Source organism: Aedes aegypti, chromosome 2 (genome assembly GCF_002204515.2).
Source record: "Aedes aegypti strain LVP_AGWG chromosome 2, AaegL5.0 Primary Assembly, whole genome shotgun sequence".
NCBI classification, from domain to species: domain Eukaryota; kingdom Metazoa; phylum Arthropoda; class Insecta; order Diptera; family Culicidae; genus Aedes; species Aedes aegypti.
The window spans coordinates 40431647-40452527 of record NC_035108.1 but is presented as its reverse complement, the minus strand read 5'-3'; positions in this window follow the sequence as shown (position 1 = coordinate 40452527).

Genomic DNA, 20881 nt, shown 5'->3' with positions numbered 1-20881 from the left:
CAATTGACTCTCATCCATCCCGACGGTATGTGCTGGTGGTACCATCGTTGGCAACATCTACGTTTAGCCTTGCTAAGGCCTCTAGTAGTCTGCTGCCTCTTGAGTTGATGAAGCGACTGTCCCATTATATGGCCCACGCGTTGAAATCACCGGCTATGACGACTGGTCTGCGATCTATGAGCTCTTCAGTCAGCTTGTCGAGCATCCGTTAATTCTGGCCATAACAAAGTCATCATCTGAACGGAGTATTACTTCTTGGAAATGAAACCTTCCCACCGTCGATTATCGCCGGCCGGGACACGGTATAGCCACATCGCACTTGTACTCCGCCACAGACTGCCTCGGCAAGTGTTTTGCTGTGTCACAGTGATTGAGGTTAATTTGTATTACCTCGACTGTGGTTTGGTAGCAGTCGCTTTTATGAAGGCCGGACATCGGAGGCCTTCTGTAATGTGATTGTTACTCTCTCCGTTAGCGCAGACCATACCCTTTGGAGGCTTCCGGCAGGCTTGCGCCTTGTGGCCTTCTTCTCCGCACCTTCTGCATAAATTACCTCTATCAGGCCCTTTACAGAACCTAGCATGCTTCCGGTTTCTGAAAGACACTCAGCGGACATACCGTCCAGCCTACTTTTATCTTCTCCGTTTTTAATGCCTTGATAGCCGCTTAAATCGGATGCCTTATTGATGCTATTGGCATTCCAGATGGCCCCTTTCTTATGCGGATCTGCATCTGCACTTCCACTAGCTCGCACTGCTCCTTCATGGCGACTCTTACATCTTCTTCTGTAGAGATTGCATCCAGGTTCTTGCATTCAAGGACAGACTCCAAGCCCACGGCTCTCTATTGCACCGTATTATCCATGACTTTCAAGTTGGCCACAAAAAGGGCGTCAAATTGGAGTGTGAAAATTATCGTGCAATCACTATCCTAGATGCCGCCTACAAAGTGCTATCCCAGATTCTCTTCCGTCGTCTATCACCTATAAATAGCAAACGAGTTCGTGGGAAGTTATCAAGCAGGTTTCATCGACAGCCGCTAGATAACGGACCAGATCTTTTCCGTGCGGCAAATCCTCCAGAAATGCCGTGAGTACCAGGTTCCTACGCACCATTTGTTCATCGATTTCAAGGCGGCATACGAAAGTATTGACCGTGTAGAATTGGACGAGAACTTTCCCGGAAAGCTCACAAGATTGATTAGGGCAACGATGGACGGTGTGCAAAACTGCGTGAAGATCTCCAGTTGTTTGCTTCGCGGACTACATGGATATTATTGGGAGAAAATTTAAAATAGTGGCAGATTTGTTCACCCACCATAAACGCGAAGCAACAAGAGTCGAGCAAATGGTGAATGCGTCGAAAACAGGACCCGCCTAGAAAGCAGTGTCACGATAGACGGGGATACCTTCGATGTAGTGGACGAGTTCATCTACCTCGGATCCTTGTTGACGGCTGACAACAATGTTAGTCGGGAAATACGAAGACGCATCATCAGCGGAAGTCGTACCTACTATGGGCTCCAGAAGAAACTGAGGTCAAGGAAGATTCACCCCCGCACCAAATGCTCGATGTACAAAACGCTCATAAGACCGGTAGTCTTCTACGGGCTCAGACGTAGACTATGCTCGAGGAGAACTTGCAAGCTCTTAGGGTTTTCGAACACCGAGTGCTAAGGAACCCAGTATCGTGAAGGTAGCTAAAGCTGGAAGGATACGCTGGACAGGGCATGTTGCAAGAATGCCGGGCAACAATCCTGTAAATATGGTGTTCGCTACGAAAGTTACGGTCGGAACAAGAAGGCGAAGGGCACAGTGAGCTAGCTGGATTGACCAGGTGCACCAGGGCCTGGAGAGCGTGGGTCGCAGTCGAGGATGGAGGGAAACATCCATGAACCGAGTGAATTGGCGAAATATTGTTGGCGAGGTTTTATCAAGATAATTGATGTAAAACCAAATTAATAATAAATAAATATACCCATGACTTTCTCGATGAGATCTTTGTAGGAAGATCTGCTGGCCATCTGGTCTATAGGATCATATCTCCGGTGCAGGTGCGCCAGACTTATCGCGCGTCTGCACCTAGCTGTTCGAGCTCCGGGTTTGTCCGCATTGCACGAAGAACCTTCTCGTACGAGTCATCGCTTGCTTTGACTATAAGCGCCTCGCCTCTCTTCCGGCCCTTTAAGGCTAAGTCGCCCGTCATTCGTTTTGGCAACAACGATCACTTTTCAGCTTGCATTCCAAAGTGATAAAACTCAATCTTGATAATTTATATTGACTTGAAAAAGTATCACTGTACGCGATAACATGATAAAGAATGCTGATACTTTTTCAGCTGTGTCAGTGCAAAACCAACTGATTTTTTTTTATTCAAAATCATTAGATGAATTAGCAACAATCATCAACGACGCGTACAAATTTCAATGACGGCCTACTTCGCCTTAAGAGTTTTCGTTTTTCAGGCCTGCACTTTGTTTTCGTCTTCTGATTTTTTCCCTTGACGATCTCCCATGGGGTATTGATGCCTTCCTTGGTGGCTGCTGCGTTCGCTGGGTCTGTCTCGTTGACGCGAGCACCCTTGTGTTTCTTGAAACCACTTGGTCTTGCATCTCCTGGCGATGCTCTTGGCCTCTTCAGCGTGAAGGACACGCTTTCCGTCCTCTGGGATTTGTCCCTCTTTGCGTTAGTTTCCCTTGCAAAAGTGATTGGTACCGCCGTTTGTTGAGTCGGCTCTTGCCTTATTTCTAAGGCAGTCTAGGCCGCCGACAATTCCTTCTTAGTTCTTTCCGCTTTCTGTGCAACGGCCGCCCATTCCTTGACAGCTAATCCAAGGGTTCCTTGGATCTTCAACACCAAAGTCTTGATGTCTACAACTTTCGGTAGCTTTGGCACCTTCGACTATGCACTGACCTGAGCCTGTTGCTGCTTCTGAAGCTGTTGCTGCTGCTCTCGAAAATGCAAGGCTTGAAACGATCCCTTATGAGAATGGTGTTCAGAGCCGGATCGGCGTAGAACGAGGTTTGGTCATCCGAGCCTAGTACTCATCACTTAAGATGGATAGATTCCGAACGTATCCAGAGGCCTGCCCAGGCTTTATTTTGCTCATCTTGATCTGATAAATGGAGCGACCTCGTACGCTCACAACAATTATGAGTCAGGATTCGATGTTGGTTGAATAATCCTTGACTGAGAGAGTGGAGAGAAACGTTGGCTCTATCCAAACGCACATCTTCCATTTGACAGCTCTAGCTTACTGCGAGGCTCTGCAAACACATCATCATTGCTTTTGGGATGAACTGAGGTTGGTTTCTCCGTCAACGCAAGAGCATGAAAGGGAAAAAATAATCTCTTTCTCTTTTAAGCACTGAGGTTGTCAAAACAAACTCTTCACCACTGTGGGAATGAAAATAACCAACCACAAACATATCAACTCTTCACCCCGCAGAGCTCGTACGCTCAGTTTGTGTGTGGGTAAAATCGCTTCTCTTTTGTAGTTGATCATTAAAAGGGGGAGGAAGAGGATAAGTCAAGAGCAAGGAAGAAGCCTGGGCCTGCCAAGGTTTTACGGGGACGGAGACAATCGAACTATTAGCCTACTCGCCGTTTCAAGTTGATATCACCCATCCTTACTCAGGGAGTAGAATAAGAAGAGTGTCAGCTCGGTGTCACAATGTAGTTTATAATCCGTAATCCGTGTCCTGCCCGTTATTCTACGCTGTGAGCAGTATACCATAATCAGGATTTTACTGGCATTCCAGAGGGCTAAGGTACTTTTAAAGCGGTACCAGGTCGCTTGTTCAGGGCTACTTAGAGATATGTGGTTTTTTTTTGTAGAGATTCACCAGAGCCCCCTAATGAACCCCCGCCACGTCCTAGGTAGACTATGCTTAAGCCCCTGTTCAGATGGATCAGACGCTCGGCCACCTCCCGATGGAAGTGCTAAAGGTGGTGCTGGTGGTCCATACGGCTGCATGGATAAGTTTCGCTTGGACCCCACCCCCTCACTCTAGCTGATATCAGAAGGATAACAGTGCCCAGGTTGCACTTAGCTGGCGGTCTTTGTGATCGTTAGACCCGTGGAAGCGTGAGGTAGGGGCTTATGAGGACACAGAGCTATGTTGGACGCACCTTCCTGGTTATCGACTCACCATTTTGCAACTCGAGACTTCAGTTGAGACTTCAGTTACGACTTCAATTGACACTTTAGAGGGATTCCACGGAGGCATGCAAGTCTACAAGATTCTGATCGACCATTTCAAAAATATCTGAAACTTTGCACAGTTTTTCAGTTCCATCTAAATCGTCATTTTCCGATATCAAATCTTCAAGTTGAGTCACGACTAACTTTTCAAAAGGGTGTATGTGAAAATGGTTCAAAAATATTCAAAAAGCTGCACAGCAAAAACGTTTCGTTCGATTGTTAGACAACTAAAGAAACAAAGTTAGACAACTAAATAAAGATTCCAAAACAAATACACACAGTAAAAAAAAAAAAAATTGCATTAAAAAACATCATTTTTGTCACAAAAACTCAAATATCACAAAACCCTATCGGAATACCAACGTATTTTTTTGAGGGAAAACGGTCCATTATATTAGCTATCTACCATAAAAATTTGGTGATGGTAAGCCAATAAACAAAAAAGTTATGACATTTCAAATATTTCACAAATTTGACACTTAGTGAAAAAAAAATTTTTTTTTTCATTGTTAATTTTTTTTAGGACCGCAGTTTGTTGCTGAATTTTTTGTTAAGGGTACCACATGAGGTTTACAAGTTGTTTTCATGATATTTTATTTAATTATTCATAACTATTATATCATCTATTGGAAAGTTAGACGCGATCCAGTATTGTGATCTAAAGTCTTGATAGCGTCATATTTTTTATTGTACGTAACTGAAGAAAAATTCTCTCAATAGTGTTGAAACCTTTTGATAAAAGAAACCTATAAGAAATCTAATTTTGAAGACAAAAGCTACAAAAAAGTAAGAGGTTGTTTCCGAGATACAACCGCCAAGCTGACGTTGGATAACGTTAGCTTCATCTATTTCCTGGCTTGAGACCGGCGCAAACTTATGAAAGATTTCGACTGATAAAAATCCAATCAATTTTCATATTATTTGTTGCATGTCAATTCTGACCTATTGTGGACATTGTGTGTTAGCACAGAAAATCTGTGGTGTAAGTTTGATTCGGTTAACACTTCAACACCGATAGACTCGGTCGATGGAAGAATAAGCATGAGCGGTAACTCTTGCTTCCCTAACAAATATTCCGGTCGAACGTCAGGTCCACGCATGATCCACTAAGATTGGTTGCTTTAGTAGTTTACGAATCCAGTTTGAGGTTGAGGTACTTCTCCATGAAGTCCGCGAGCTCCATATTCTCCTTTTTGCTCAAATCGATGTTAAAGTTCCTTTTGATACTCGAAGAAGTTCCGCACCATAAAGAACTTTTTCTACTTCGAAGTGGTATCCGGGGAAATGTAGAGACAAATCTGCGATTCCAGAGCTAGGCCGTCATGGTCCTGCGAAAAAAAATCGAATGGCCTATCTGATCGGTTTATTTAAGGGGGCAGGATCCGTCATCAATTTCGGAATTTTCAAAAGCAGTTTTTTCCTTCAAAATCAAAAAAATTTACTGGAAAATGTGTTCACAGTATTCAATTCTCCAACCGCAACACAGTGAACACATTCTCATCGAATAATTTTCAGTTTTGAACAGAAAAACTGCTTTTTAAGTTTCGATGATGACGATGATTACGATGACGGAGCGTTGATCGTTAAGATTACCAACCTGTGTGCGATCCACGCCAAGCGTGTCAGCATCATACCGAAGGACATCCAACTGACTCGTCGTATCCATGGAGAACGCGCTTAAATTGAATTGCAGCACAATTTCAAACAAAACGGGTCATTCGATGTAAAAGAGTTACAACCAGAGACACTTCATCTAAAACTAATAATTGATTAATTAATGTATTTATTTATCAATTATAATTTTGGTTGATTAGTTTTCTAGTTAGCTGTTGCTGATTAGATTTAGCTCTTTGTTTGACAAATTGATACTCTGATCGCTCTAGCATGCATTTGCATGTAGGTAGCGACGACGACAACGGATTTATTCAAAGTAAGTAAAGTTTGTAAGGATGCTTAAAATATATCTCCGAGCCCGATTTCATCTTCTAAACTGGTACCAATTAGCACATACGGTTAAAATAATTAAATTTCTGCTAGATATCAGGTTTTTCCTTAAGAAATTGCCTACATCTAGGCGTTTTTATCACAATTCTTGAAATTAACTATTCATTATTTCTTTACATATTGCATTATTAAGCATTTTGCAAGCATATTCGAATTCAGGGAGCTCATATCCATTATGTAGAGTCGTTTCAAAAAATAACAATAATCGCATTGACAACTGATCAATTTCACCCCGAAATGGGATTCCCCGATTTTTAATTTAAGGGATTTTTAGCACTAAAACCACATTTGTTATAAAATTTTGGCACATAAGCCAAAGAGGCTGACCGTCGTACTTGTATTCAGTTGTTTGGCATTTTCAACATGATTGAAAACAGACAAGAAAAACCATGAAAAATGATCAATTTCACCCGAAATTACGGCACATGTAAACTTCCAAACGTCAAAACCTTATAACAGCAAGAAAAATGTGCTTTTCTATGAAAAATAAGACATGCCTCGATATTTACCAATTTTTCAATAGTTTAGTCATGAAAATCAATAGTTTTCATTATTTGAGTAGATTCGTAGAAAGATTTGCAATCGATTGGTGCAAGAATCTTGAAAATTTATGCGGGCGTTAGTAAGTTATTAAGAGTCAAAATCTAACCACTTTTCGTGACGCGAGCGATTTTTCGTTTATCGAAATTGTACCCCAGTATGTTGCCGTAAGACGTTATCCAACGTCAAAAAGTTTTCTATACAGGTATACGACTAGTTTACCTGCAAAAAGTTTACCTCGTAGAGAACAAGGCGGGTCTATACCCAGGTGATCTAGTATACGTATGGCAGGTCGGTTTTCTCGGCGCTGGTTTTCTCCACAAAGTTAAAATCTGATTACACCTGGGTTTTATCCCGCCTTGGTAGAGAATAGACTTTGATAATCATATTTGGGAGAAAGCGAGTAACTTCAACAACATCAAAAACATGATAGGATTTAATTGTAAAATTTTTCTTCAGTCAAGCAAACGACACCAAACTAGTCAGTAAAAATTAAATTAAAATTAAAAGTGATTTTGTTTATTAAAATCTAACGAGCAACATGAGTAGTCGCTTTCTCAACTGTTGCAGGCCGTTTGCAGAAAAAAAGTGTTCGAAAGAGCTACGAAATCTCACCGAAAGCACCATAGATAAACTGAAAGCGGCTGGTTATGCTCCAATGTCTACATTGAATACAAATTTACGCCTTTGTACGTCCTGCCGTTTAAACGTTGACAAACGGGCAATCTGTACATCATCGGTGGATCAGGTTGCAGGAAGTTCGAAAACAACAACAACTGAGGAATTACTAGATGCACCGACAACAACTGAGGAGTTACCAGAAGTACCAAGTGCAGATAGTCTTGCCACGGTACCATCAGCGACATCTGTTTCAACAAATCAATCAGAAGATGAGTGCATCCAGAAGGTCAACATCGAACGCTTCAACGAAGGGATAGCTGGAATAAAAGTGACTCCGATTAAATGGACGAAGATGGGTTACGTCAATTATCCCGAGAAAAAATACCGTGGAATCAACGAAGCTGTACGAAGAAACCTCTTCAAATTAGGACCTGAGGATGTGGAAAATACAGACTACGATGAGGTAATTATGAATATGAAGGAAAGGTTCTCGAATCTAGCCACGACAAGGAAAGAAAAATTATTGATTTTGTCGATGCTGCCAAGCTCGTGGTCTATTCAAGACGCCATTGATGAGTTCAAAACCAATAGAAATACAGCAAAAGAGGCAAAACAATTCAAAAATAACTGTCTTGCAACCAAAAATGCTAGGTCGAGTACTTCATTAACAGATGAGACAAAAGAAAAAATAATTCAATATTTTGAAGACGATGAAGTAAGTAGAGCTATGCCTGACCAAAAAGATTATGTATCTGTAAAAAAAGATGGAAAGCGTCAAGCAATCCAAAAACGATTAATGATGACTACTTTGAAAGAAGCGTATACACGCTTCAAGGAAATTAACGAAAATATTAAGGTAGGTTTTTCCTCATTTGCAAGCCTTCGTCCAAGGCAATGCAAGCTTCTATCCAATTCAGGAACACATAATGTTTGTGTGTGCACAACACACGAAAATATTAACCTAATCTTACATAGTTTGAAAAGAATCAATTTATCAAAGGATATTAAAATGTTAACTGGTAGTCTTTTGTGTGAAAATACAACATCAAATTGCTATCTACGATCTTGTTCGGATTGTCCAGATTCTTCATCATTGGAAAATACTTTATTCGCTGAGTTTGAAGAAAATTATATTGATCAGTTATCATTTGAGCAATGGGTGACCACGGATAGGTGTGACCTAGAAACTATTGTAAAACCTGTAGATGAGTTTGTGTCATTTTTTTGCTTGAAATTAGAGAGTTTAATTCCTCACGACTTTATGAAAACAGAGCAATCCGGCTTTTTAAAAAATACGAAAAATACATTACAAGATGGTGAATTTTTAGTCATTTGTGATTTTTCTGAAAACTATAGCTTTGTATTGCAAGATGAAGTGCAGTCCCATCACTGGAACGTAAAACAAGCTACAATTCATCCATTCGTTATTTATTTCAATGGAAGTACGCAAATTGAACATTTAAGTTTTATTGTAATTTCCGTAGATTTAAGACACGACTCAGTATCTGTAAATTTGTTCATTGCCAAAATGATTAACTTTTTACGCGTTGATAAGGATAAAGAAATCAGAAAGATATATTTCATGTCTGATGGAGCAGCATCGCAGTACAAAAACCGTAAGAATTTTTCGAGCCTATGTCAATTTAAATCAAAGTACGGAATTGATGCAGAATGGCATTTCTTTGCTACGTCACATGGCAAAGATCCTTGTGATGCTATTGGAGGAACCATAAAGCGCATGGCCACAAGAGCAAGTTTAGCCAAAGAACGTGAGCATCCAATTAAAACTGCAAAAGAACTATTTGATTGGGCGAATCGCAGAAAAGAAGAAGATTTAACAAAATAATCATTTTGTTTTACTACTACTGAAGAGTACGAATTAACGGCATCAGAGCTCAGCGAGCAATATAATAACGCGAAAATGATCCAAGGAACCCAAAAATTTCACTGTTTCATTCCATTGTCAGAAAATAAAATTAAAGCAAAACTATACTCGAACTGTACTGATAATGATGCAAAAGTGTTCGATATTGTAAAAAAATTGAATAACAATAAATAAATAAATAAGTATTAATAAAATGTTTTCATGATCTCATAACGCATACCCAAATCCAAAACTTTTAAAGTTTATATATAACATTTAGAAACTCATCGATCATACTCTAAAAAAAATATCCTGGTAAAAAAAAAATTATTTTCGTGTAATCTGTTAATTCATTTTAATTTATACAAATATACATATACATATAATATTTATACATATACATAATATTTATACATATAATATACATAATACTAATGAATACATGAAAACGACTTGTTTAATTCACGCAAGGCCCTTAACAATAAAATCAGCAACAAACTGCGGTTCCCGTAATAATTCACACCGCAAAAAAAAAAATTCTACTAAATGTGAAAATTGTGACATGTTTGAAATGTCATAACTTTTTTGTTTATTGGTTTACCATCACCAAATTTTTATGGTTTTTTATAATGGACCGTTTTCCCTCAAAAAATTACGTTGGTATTCCGATAGGGTTTTGAGATATGTGAGTTTTTGTGTCAAAAATTAAGTTTTTTAATGCAAAAAAAAAATTTTTTACTGTGTGTATTTTTTTTGGAATCTTTATTTAGTTGTCTAACTTTGTTTCTTTAGTTGTCTAACAATCGAACGAACCGTTTTTGCTGTGCAGCTTTTTGAATATTTTTGAACCATTTTCACATACTCCCTTTTGAAAAGTTAGTCGTGACTCAACTTGAAGATTTGATATCGGAAAATGACGATTTAGATGGAACCGGAAAACTGTGCAAAGTTTCAGCTCAATAGAAAAAAATGAATTAAAAAATTTACCAAATTTTGGTGCTGTTGCTTGGAATCACTCTTTAGTTAACTTAAAATTTCTGTGTCCGGCCATTTGGCCGAACGCCAAATGGCATCGGTCAAATGACCCTTTTGGCCAAATGGCATCGGCCAAATGACCCTTTTGGCCAAATGGCGTTCGGCCAAATGACCCTCTCGACCAAATGGCGTTCGGCCTAACGGCATTCGGCCAAATGACCCGGAACCAAAATTTCAAAACCCGGTTGAGATTTGTTCTTCATTGTGGAAATTGCAAAATCTTGTTTGGTTGTGAAAATTAAAATTTTCGAAATTCATTCTTGCTAATAGTCACTCCAGTAGCAAATTTCTAAACATTATCGGTTCCAGTTCCCGTCTATCCTTCTAGATATTGAAATCATATGTATAGGGAGTATTACAATAATACGTTTCCTTCGAAGTTCATATTTTTTTCTCTTGCATAATATGAACCATTCTAACATTTTCCGTAACATTCCAGAAAAAGTTCCACCGTCGTCGCTGCACTACTCCAACACGTTTTCCGGAAGCCATTCAAACTGGAACAGAAAGTGAATCAGATATGCAAGGGAATTACTTTACAAATCGGGTTCCTCACTGCTGCCACTAGCTTATACACCTTCCAGTACTGGCTGTATAAAGTGACTATATTCCTGCCATCAGCAGCAAAGAAGAGCCCCACTCGGAACGTCCCGCGGAGCGTTGCTACAAAGGCTGCATAATGAAGGCAAGCACCTGCAGCCGACAGACAATCGCCCATCACAGTTAGAGCTGCTGTAAGGTGGCCCATTTTTGTATGAGAAAAGTGTCCCCCGAAGCCACTGTGAAAATTTCAGCGGAATGCGTCAACTCTAAGGGGGTCGTCAAAGTTGCAGTCCTTCCTATAATGAGAATCATCAAGGAAATAATGAAAAAAAAAAAAAATCATGGACTACACCGCCATCTATGGTCGAAAATGTAATTGGAACCGTTTTTCTCGATTTTCTCCATACAAACTTCAAGCTCGTTTATCCCCTCCCTAGGAGTTGACGGAATCAGTTAAAATTTTCACAGTAGCCTCTGGTGGTCCAAATGAACAAGTTTAGGTACTGTAACACAAGATTTTTAAAGTTCGACCATTATGGGTCATCCTAAGCAGCAGTCAGCTTCTCCGCTTCCCGAAAGCGGGCGGAAGAGCTTACGAACAACGTCGTCTAGCTTTGGGTTTGCCCGAAAAACTAGCTCAATCCGTTGCTGAGTAGATCCAATTAAAACGAATCACGTTTTTGTTATAATATTTATGGTAGATAAAGTTTTCCCAATGTAATATTCATGTCGCTTTCATTTCCACACTTTTCTGGCGGCGATTTTTTTTCCTATTTGTGTGGTGTTCCGTTGCTGCCGTGTCTAGTTTCCTAATAAAGATTTCAATTTAAGTAGCAGTTTGTGTTGAAAATCTCATCACTAATGAAAATGAAGCGCATCGCCGCCAAGTTTTACCGGGATACTCAGTGGCTTGGTGCTCGGATGCGATTTTTTTCCTCATTGCTCCATTACGCCTCCAGCCGACAGAGCGAAGAAGCATGAAATGGACGGACGTGCCTTAAAATGCTCCAGGGAGTGTAAATTTAATTCAATGTAAGAGTTTCCCTCCAACGTGATGAATTACTTGAGTATCTTTTTTTGCGAGTTTTCAAAGTTTAGTTTTTACTTTGCAAAGTTCGAGTGCAGAAGCTCGTCCAAGTCTGTCTCCAATTTGTCACTCAATTGAGCTCTTCCAGGGCACAGTTCAACCGAAAGAAATTTAACTTGAGCTCTGGCAAACAGAAAAACACACCGAAAAGGCGCACAGGGCTCTGCGGCTTCAGCCAGGTTGGGAAGCTCGTTCCAGTTGATCGACAGCAACCGGAAAAGTACAAAGTCGTTCCGAGGAAGCAAAACAAACCGGAAGAAAATTGCAAACAAAACCGAGCCACAGCAGCACCATTGCATTGAGCATTGGAAGACGCAAAGTTCCAGCATGTTGCCACAGAAAATCAAAAGGGAAAAGTCCTCGTGGCGAACAAATGGAAAATCGAATCACACAATCGAACGATGAGCAACTGGCATGGCAAACATGGCTCACCGGCGGAGTTAGGGCGGTGATACAGCTACTGATCTGAAAATTTGGATTTCACTATAATAATTGTTTGCAAAATTGCTCGAATCACAGTTGAGCAAAAACTGATCAACTGCATATACGATAATTTTAGTTTTCTTCATATTCTTGTTCTTGCTCTTATTATTTTTCTCCTCCTTCTTCTTCTTCTTCTTCTTCTTTTTCTTCTGCTTTTTAATATTACGTCCGCACCGGTACAGAGCTTCTAGCTTGTGGCCTCTTTTTTATATTTATTTATTTATAGTAGGGTACAAAAAAGCTTCAAAAGCCTGGCCTGTTGTGTGTTGGCACGGTGTGGGACTCACGTTAGCCGTGCTTAACTACTAAAAACAGTTCCTACTGCTCCTGTGCCTCGATCTCCCCGAAACTACATCTGGCAACTTCATCGGGAGAGGGCTGTGCTCATGCACTTCGTCAATCTCAGCCTTTAACTGTTCTGCTAGTTCGCTGTTGGAGCTTTATGTCGTCAAAAACGCAGCTCGCTACATTTCTACGGTGTCTCTGCGACTACTCATTTTGCTCAACTGGCGGTTTAAGATCTTGCCGGGGCTTTGGACAGCTTTCTGTGCGACGACGCATACTTCCCTTGGGCTGGCCTCGCGCCTGAGCCCTGTTGTACCTCTACTGGACACTCATGTCACTTCGTTGTTCTACGACGACTCGTTATTCGCTGCTGCTGTACAAGCTCTCCTGGTTGACCAGTTGGATTCCTAGGTCGGATCAGCGATTCCGGTTGGAGAATGGAATCCGGTTCACTGGCGCTCCAACGACTCAAATCGGTGATACGCTACGTACTACTTAGAGTAGTCCCTGGTGGTGGATCTATCCTACTCTGGCGCAGTTTCCCCGACGGCAGAAGATCTCCCGAACCGATGCTATCTGGGCAGATGCCGAGGACGGTCCTGCGATTTTTGTGGTGGGAAGCTTCCGGTTCACAGGCGCCCCGACGATCATTTGCCGGTACAACAACGCGATCTACTCAACTAGTCCCCGGCGGTAGACTTAGCCTATTCCGAAGCTGCTGAGGGCAGTCCTGCGATTCCGGTTCACAGGCGCCCCGACGATCATTTCTCGGTGCTGTTTCGCGAATTACTCAGCTAGACCCCGGCGGTGGCCTCAGCCTACTCCAACTCAACGTTGGTCGGCCAAGTGCCAGGGTCGGTTCTACAATTCCGGTAGGATGATGACTTCCAATTCGCAGCCCCCCCTACGTCTTATTACCGATACTACGCTACACCCGCTACTCCGGCGTTGATCTCCAACTGCTGAACCACCTTGCCGTTGCTGACCAGCACCACCTCCGTTTTGTGATGAACGAACTACAGTTTGACTCCAGTCATCCACGATTCAATGGTGTCTAGCTATTCCACCGTCAGCATCTCCAACTCCTCCGCAGACTCGCCAGTTATCGCAAGAACGACGTCATCTGCGAACCCAACGATCTCGACTCCATTCGGCAGTGACAAGTTTAGCACTCCGTCGTACATCATGTTCCACAGTGTTCGACCAAGTATGTATCCCTGTGGAACTCCCGCCGTTAGTTTCGTTGAACATCCGTTCCTGGTTTGTGTCGTAAGCAAGTACCCGGTTCTGGAAGTAGCTTTGCAAAACTTTACACAGATATTCGGGAACCCGTATTCTATGTACGACTGCGGCGATAGCTTTCCAACTACCACTGTTGAACGCGTTCGTAACGTCTATCGTTACCACTGCGCAGTATCGATTGTATCTCCTCTTCTGTTTGGACGCTTTCTCCGCGCACGCGATGACTGTCCGAATAGCATGAACCGTCGAAGTCTTTCTACGGAATCCAAACTGCCATTTCGGTAATCCGTTCCTGTCTTTCGTGTAGATCGTCAACCTGCCGAGGATGACCTTCTCCAGAAATTTGCTACTCTTGGTAACTACTCCAGCAAGCATATTGGTCTATATGAAGCAGGATTTCCTGGCGGTTTTCCTGGTTGTGGCGGCAACACCAGCTTCTGCGCCTTCCATCTGTCTGGGAAGCAGCCTTCCGCTAAACACTTCTGCAACGCTGTCCTGAATATATCTGGGAACGCCAAGATTGCTGCCCTTAGCACTACGTTAGGGATACCATCTAGTCCGGGAGCTTTGTTCAGCTTCAATCCTTTCGCAACCATTATCAGCTCAGCGTTAGACACTTGGATATTGGCATATTCTTCACCTACGTCAGCGTACGGTGTGGGCGGCCATACGGTGGGAGCATGCGTAGGAAAGAGACCATCCACTATCGCCGTCAGTTTGCCGGGGCACATTTCAGCTGCGGTAAATGGGCCCTTGATCTTCGCTATCACTACTCGATAGGCGTTGCCTCAGGAATTTGCGTCAGCTTCCCAGCACAACTCCTTGTAGCAGTTCGTTTTACTCGTCGGAATCTCCCGCGGCTCTGGGCTTGTAGCGTCTAGCTTATGGCTTCTAGCTTCTAGCTTCAAGCTTCTAGTTTCTAGCTTCCAGCTTCTAGCTTCTAGCTTCTAGCTTCTAGCTTCTCGCTTCTAGCTTCTAGCTTCTAGCTTCTAGCTTCTAGCTTCTAGCTTCTAGCTTCTAGCTTCTAGCTTCTAGCTTCTAGCTTCTAGCTTCTAGTTCTAGCTTCTAGCTTCTAGCTTCTAGCTTAGCTTCTAGCTTCTAGCTTCTAGCTTCTAGCTTCTAGCTTCTTTAGCTTCTAGCTTCTAGCTTCTAGCTTCTAGCTTCTAGCTTCTAGCTTCTAGCTTCTAGCTTCTAGCTTCTAGCTTCTAGCTTCTAGCTTCTAGCTTCTAGCTTCTAGCTTCTAGCTTCTAGCTTCTAGCTTCTAGCTTCTAGCTTCTAGCTTCTAGCTTCTAGCTTCTAGCTTCTAGCTTCTAGCTTCTAGTCTATCTAGCTTCTAGCTTCTAGCTTCTAGCTTCTAGCTTCTAGCTTCTAGCTTCTCTAGCTTCTAGCTCTAGCTTCTAGCTTCTAGCTTCTAGCTTCTAGCTTCTAGCTTCTAGCTTCTCTAGCTTCTAGCTTCTAGCTTCTAGCTTCTAGCTTCTAGCTTCTAGCTTCTAGCTTCTAGCTTCTAGCTTCTAGCTTCTAGCTTAGCTTCTAGCTTCTAGCTTCTAGCTTCTAGCTTCTAGCTTCTAGCTTCTAGCTTCTAGCTTCTAGCTTCTAGCTTCTAGCTTCTAGCTTCTAGCTTCTAGCTTCTAGCTTCTAGCTTCTAGCTTCTAGCTTCTAGCTTCTAGCTTCTAGCTTCTAGCTTCTAGCTTCTAGCTTCTAGCTTCTAGCTTCTAGCTTTCTAGCTTCTAGCTTCTAGCTTCTAGCTTCTAGCTTCTAGCTTCTAGCTTTCTAGCTTCTAGCTTCTAGCTTCTAGCTTCTAGCTTCTAGCTTCTAGCTTCTAGCTTCTAGCTTCTAGCTTCTAGCTTCTAGCTTCTAGCTTCTAGCTTCTAGCTTCTAGCTTCTAGCTTCTAGCTTCTAGCTTCTAGCTTCTTGCTTCTAGCTTCTTGCTTCTAGCTTCTAGCTTCTAGCTTCTAGCTTCTAGCTTCTAGCTTCTAGCTTCTAGCTTCTAGCTTCTAGCTTCTAGCTTCTAGCTTCTAGCTTCTCGCTTCTCGCTTCTCGCTTCTAGCTTCTAGCTTCTAGCTTCTAGCTTCTAGCTTCTAGCTTCTAGCTTCTAGCTTCTAGCTTCTAGCTTCTAGCTTCTAGCTTCTAGCTTCTAGCTTCTCGCTTCTAGCTTCTAGCTTCTAGCTTCTAGCTTCTCGCTTCTCGCTTCTAGCTTCTAGCTTCTAGCTTCTAGCTTCTAGCTTCTAGCTTCTAGCTTCTAGCTTCTGGCTTCTGGCTTCTAGCTTCTAGCTTCTAGCTTCTAGCTTCTAGCTTCTAGTTTCCAGCTTCTTCGCCTCATGCCCTTTTCTATGTCTCTTACACCGCCTATGAAAACATGATAAATTCACCACAAAAGGGGCTCCATCGGTTCCGCATTCTTTGCCAGAGCTTTGCACCGAAAAAAAATCCTCCATCAAACTTGCAATCAATTTCCAATATCGACAACCACCCGCCCAGTTTTAGTCTTCGAAACATCATATTCCATCGAACGATGACTTCTCAGCAACAAGACGACTAGTGATGCATCAATGCCATCTCCGTTTCTCCTCGGGTCTAGTTCAGTCACGGTAAGACCCATGGGTCCCAGATAGCCGTAGCGGTAAACGCGCAGCTATTCAGCATGTCCATGCTGAGGGTCGTGGGTTCGAATCCCGCTGGTCGAGGATCTTTTCGTAAAGGAAATTTTCTCGATTCCCAGGGCATAGAGTATCTTCGTACCTGCCACACGATATACATATGCAAAAATGGTCAATCGGCAAAGAAAGCTCTCAGTTAATAACTGTGGAAGTGCTCATAAGAACACTAATCTGAGAAGCAGGCTTTGTCCCGGTTGGGACGTAACGCCAGAAAGAAGAAGAAGACCCATGGGATGTCCTTTTTAGTTGCAAAATAGTCGTACAAAAACTGCAACATTGCTAAGGCCACCGAGTACTCCTGCTTATGCTTTTTATCCTGTGTTCCCTCCTGAAAAAAAAAATCCTCAGCAAAGAAGAGAAAGCCGGAACCAATATCATCCCCCAAAGGGAGCGACGACTGCAGCAGCACAATGACTGTGGTAAATATTGACAGAATCGATCCCGAACAACAGAATCTGGACTCGTCTAGGTTCTTTGCTCCGTCTCATCCCCCGGTGGTGTTGGTGTTCCGAAGCCAAAAAGTACCTTCGACACACAAAAGACGAAACATGCACAGCTTGTTGCTAAATTGAGTGGAAGAGCCCAAAATCTCAAATGGTGTGCATTAGGTATACCTGCTGTTGGCTGTACACTGAAACCTGGGAGCAGGATAACCAGTGAGATCCCTTTATAAGATGGGAACGAAAGATGAAAAATAGTGTAAAACAATCTTCTTTATCGGCTCGTTCATCACACGGTTGGGACCGGAATGGGGTGTTCCATTTTGACAGGACACTTTAGGGACATCTTTCGAGCAGAATTCCGGCACAGAGAGAGTGCGGTAACTCGTTGCCCAGCTCGTTCGTTACAAGCATCTTGATAAGGGAGGGGCTGTGGAATTCATTGGATGTGTGGCTTTGGGATGTGTTGCAAAAGATCAACACATCTCGGTTATTTGTTGGTGATTTGGGTACAGATCGTAAAAGGGATAATAATGTGTGTTTTTTAGAGATTCTTATTTGCGGATCATTGATAAACAAAACTCACTAGAAGGATAGATATAACGAACGAATTCTCTTGAGTATGGTCGTACAACTTTAAATCACATGTTCTCTGTTTGTGAAATCGACGGATAGAAATATTTATTCCTTATTGAACCATTAGAAGGTGTTGCGGTACGATTTTCAAAAGATCCAGTAAATTTGTTCACTTCGCGGATAATATCGACATTTGAAAATGTGACAGATCTGTGTACTCGTCTGAAACGCGAAGCAAGACAAGGTTTCTTTAGGAATCGGTTTGACGATAGATTGGGATTCCTTCGAGATGGTCATTGGGCTCGTATACCTTGGATCGTTGCTAACGGCTAATAATCACGTTGACTATGAAATACGGAGTCGCATCATCTGTGGAAGTTGTACATAGTATGAGCTCCAGAAGAACTTGCGGTGGTAAAAGTTTGGACCCCGTATCAAATATCTTTGAAGTTTGCAGGTCATGGCCGCATTGTTGGTATGTTACAATACAGAATATAGGCTATTTAACATAATGTGTTTAACCCTCTAATAATCTTGATAAATTTTGTCTAATATAAAACACTAAGTTGTTGTTATCATCATACATAAAATATCTTTTTAAACAAATGGTACAAAAACCAAACATCTAAATTCATCCTAGATCTGAATCATACCATCTCTAACGATAAACCTGTCGCTCTTCGTCTGACCCGTATTCCTCCCCAGAAGCAGCCCTCCTAAGTAAAACCCTATGTGCTGTGTAGGTACTCCAACAGCATCCATTGCAGCCCGAGAGCAGTACACAAATCTGTCCGGGGACTCGTTTCTCCATCTCTTGGCTGTTTAATGATTCCGTACCCAATATTAACATATAAATTGCATTTTTGCTGCTTGCAGCTCTTGCTGGGCGATAATGCCGTAGATATTTGCCCACACATCGACCAGAAAACGGCAGAGTGCAAAATTGTTTTCCTCCCAGCGCGATAGTGAATTTATTTTATGTGTTGTATTATTTATCTGTTTGATCATTTCGAGAGGCACAGAAAGATGGGATAGTTTCTCCGAGCGTTTTGTTCCGAGGTATAATTCGTTAGTCGTCGCCGGGGTGGCTTGGGTCGTTATCCGTAGAAGACCCCGAAGATTACGGAAGGTGGTGGTTTGATGTAAAATTCAATTATGCATGTCACACTATTTGAATTTTGATATGCAATAATATAATGGGTGTATGTGAGATCGGAGTAATAGACTGCACCGTATAATAAAGGCATCAATGTCACCATTGTCAGAGGGTGGTTGGTTATTGCTAGGGATATAACCCTATTGGAGCCATCCTAAGAAGTAATATGGGACCAACTATAAGCTGGAATTGTCTTTTCTTCTTCCGGCGGCGATGACCATGGTCAATTTTCCCAATATGATTGTTACTACTTGACCATTTGTCGATAATGGCCCTATGACGATTTCCACCACACTTCGTTCCCCACCGTACTCAGTGATATAGAATCTCGTTCAAATTCCGCCTCGATACAATCGAAAGAGGACAACCGGAAACGTCGCATAGATGATACCGTCTGAGTAACGTGAAATGACAATCAGGAGAAATGCTTATAAAATCGTGTTTTGTTTTTCTCCTCAATTGAACTTTAGAGAACCGTTTAGTATTCCCTAACTCTAAAAATGTGTAGCTCTAAACATTTTGAAAAGGTTTCTATTTTTTTTTTTGCAAACATTCCAGTTCCATATGTATGGTATGAATGTGCAAAATGCAAACAGATTCCACCAAGAAATAAAATTGTTACCCTATTAGCATTTTAATATTTGACACAATTCAAGCCAAACTTTTTCATAATTATCTTCATCTTGAATGGCTCAATGTCAACTTAAAGTAAAATGCTCTGGCATCAAATATATGGAGTGCCGAATTTCGTTTGTTAAATATGCAATTATAACGACGTTTAGAGATAACCATCCTCACAGTGCTCCCCTGACCGTTGTCATCAGAAAAAAAAATTCCATAAAATCTTTGCTTACCAGTTGTTTTCTATAGATAAGATGCATGTCTGGACAAAGTTTTAAAAAAAATTGTAGGGCCTGTTTTGAAGTAACGTCCTTTTGATTGTATAAATTCACAAATTCAATGTAATCCTGAGATATTAAAATGGGTTCCGATTAGCCGTGATTATCAGAATAAATATGATATTAAAACTGGAATCAAAGTTGATTTATATAGCTTTGTTGTAACTTCTGAGTAGGGTTTTGAATGAGTAGGTAAAATAAAATGAAGTTACGCCCTTTTTGAGGGGTAAACATTGAAACACTCATTTTAAATAGAATAAAAAGGCATTACACTAATATCGTTAAGGTTGTTCAAATGTTTTCAATGACACATCGCACTTTCATGTTACAAAAGTGTTTCACAATCAACAGATTTTCGAAGGCAGGCTAATTTCACCATGTAATCAAATTCGTTTTTGAAGCACAATATTCTTGCTAGTTTGGTGAACCCATGTACTTACGAATGTTTCACAAGCTTGTCTTGGCTACATGTTGTATATCGAAGCGTAAGGAATACTTTCAAACTTGTGTTTTCGGTTATGAGTACCTTCGTATGGAATCAAATAAAATTAACAACGTAGGAAGCAGCATTACAAAATGGAACATAATAATGCAATGTTAAGAACAACCGTTATTATTTTGTTTAATTGAATTCATAATCGTAACATTTACAGACAACTTATTTGTCTTCGTTAGCTTAGCAAAGTTTGTGTAGCCGCCAAAGTATGATTTTGTTTTCGTTTAAGGTAAGATTTTAACGGCTGATGAATCTTAACTTCCCAAGCACAGTTTGCTATCGAAAAAAAAAGTTTACATAAAAGTCTTCAGCTTGTGTAGGATTCAAACCATATTGTGGTAGGTAGACCAGCTGGTAACCAATAATACTAAAGAGCAATTTTTGAATTTCCGGTAACATCAACTGGAATTTTGTAGAATCCATCAACAATTCTGTTCTTACCATATTTTATACATCTTTTTAAAATACTCTGAAATCCAATACCCCGATTACCATAAACCTGTAGACCTTACTTCGAATTCCATTATCACGGGGCAATTTCATTCAAGGTAATTATATATTTAGGACAACAGCATTCAGCGTAATGACACTCGGGTTAATGACATTTGAGAAACCGAAATTCGAGGCTAAGATGTAGAATCTCTCCAGAATGTTTTTGATTTTTAAGGAAGACATGTGAAATAAGGCCCTGCATGTGTTACGATTTTAAATTCAATGAAACCAAATAATAGCGGATAATTCTTACATTTCT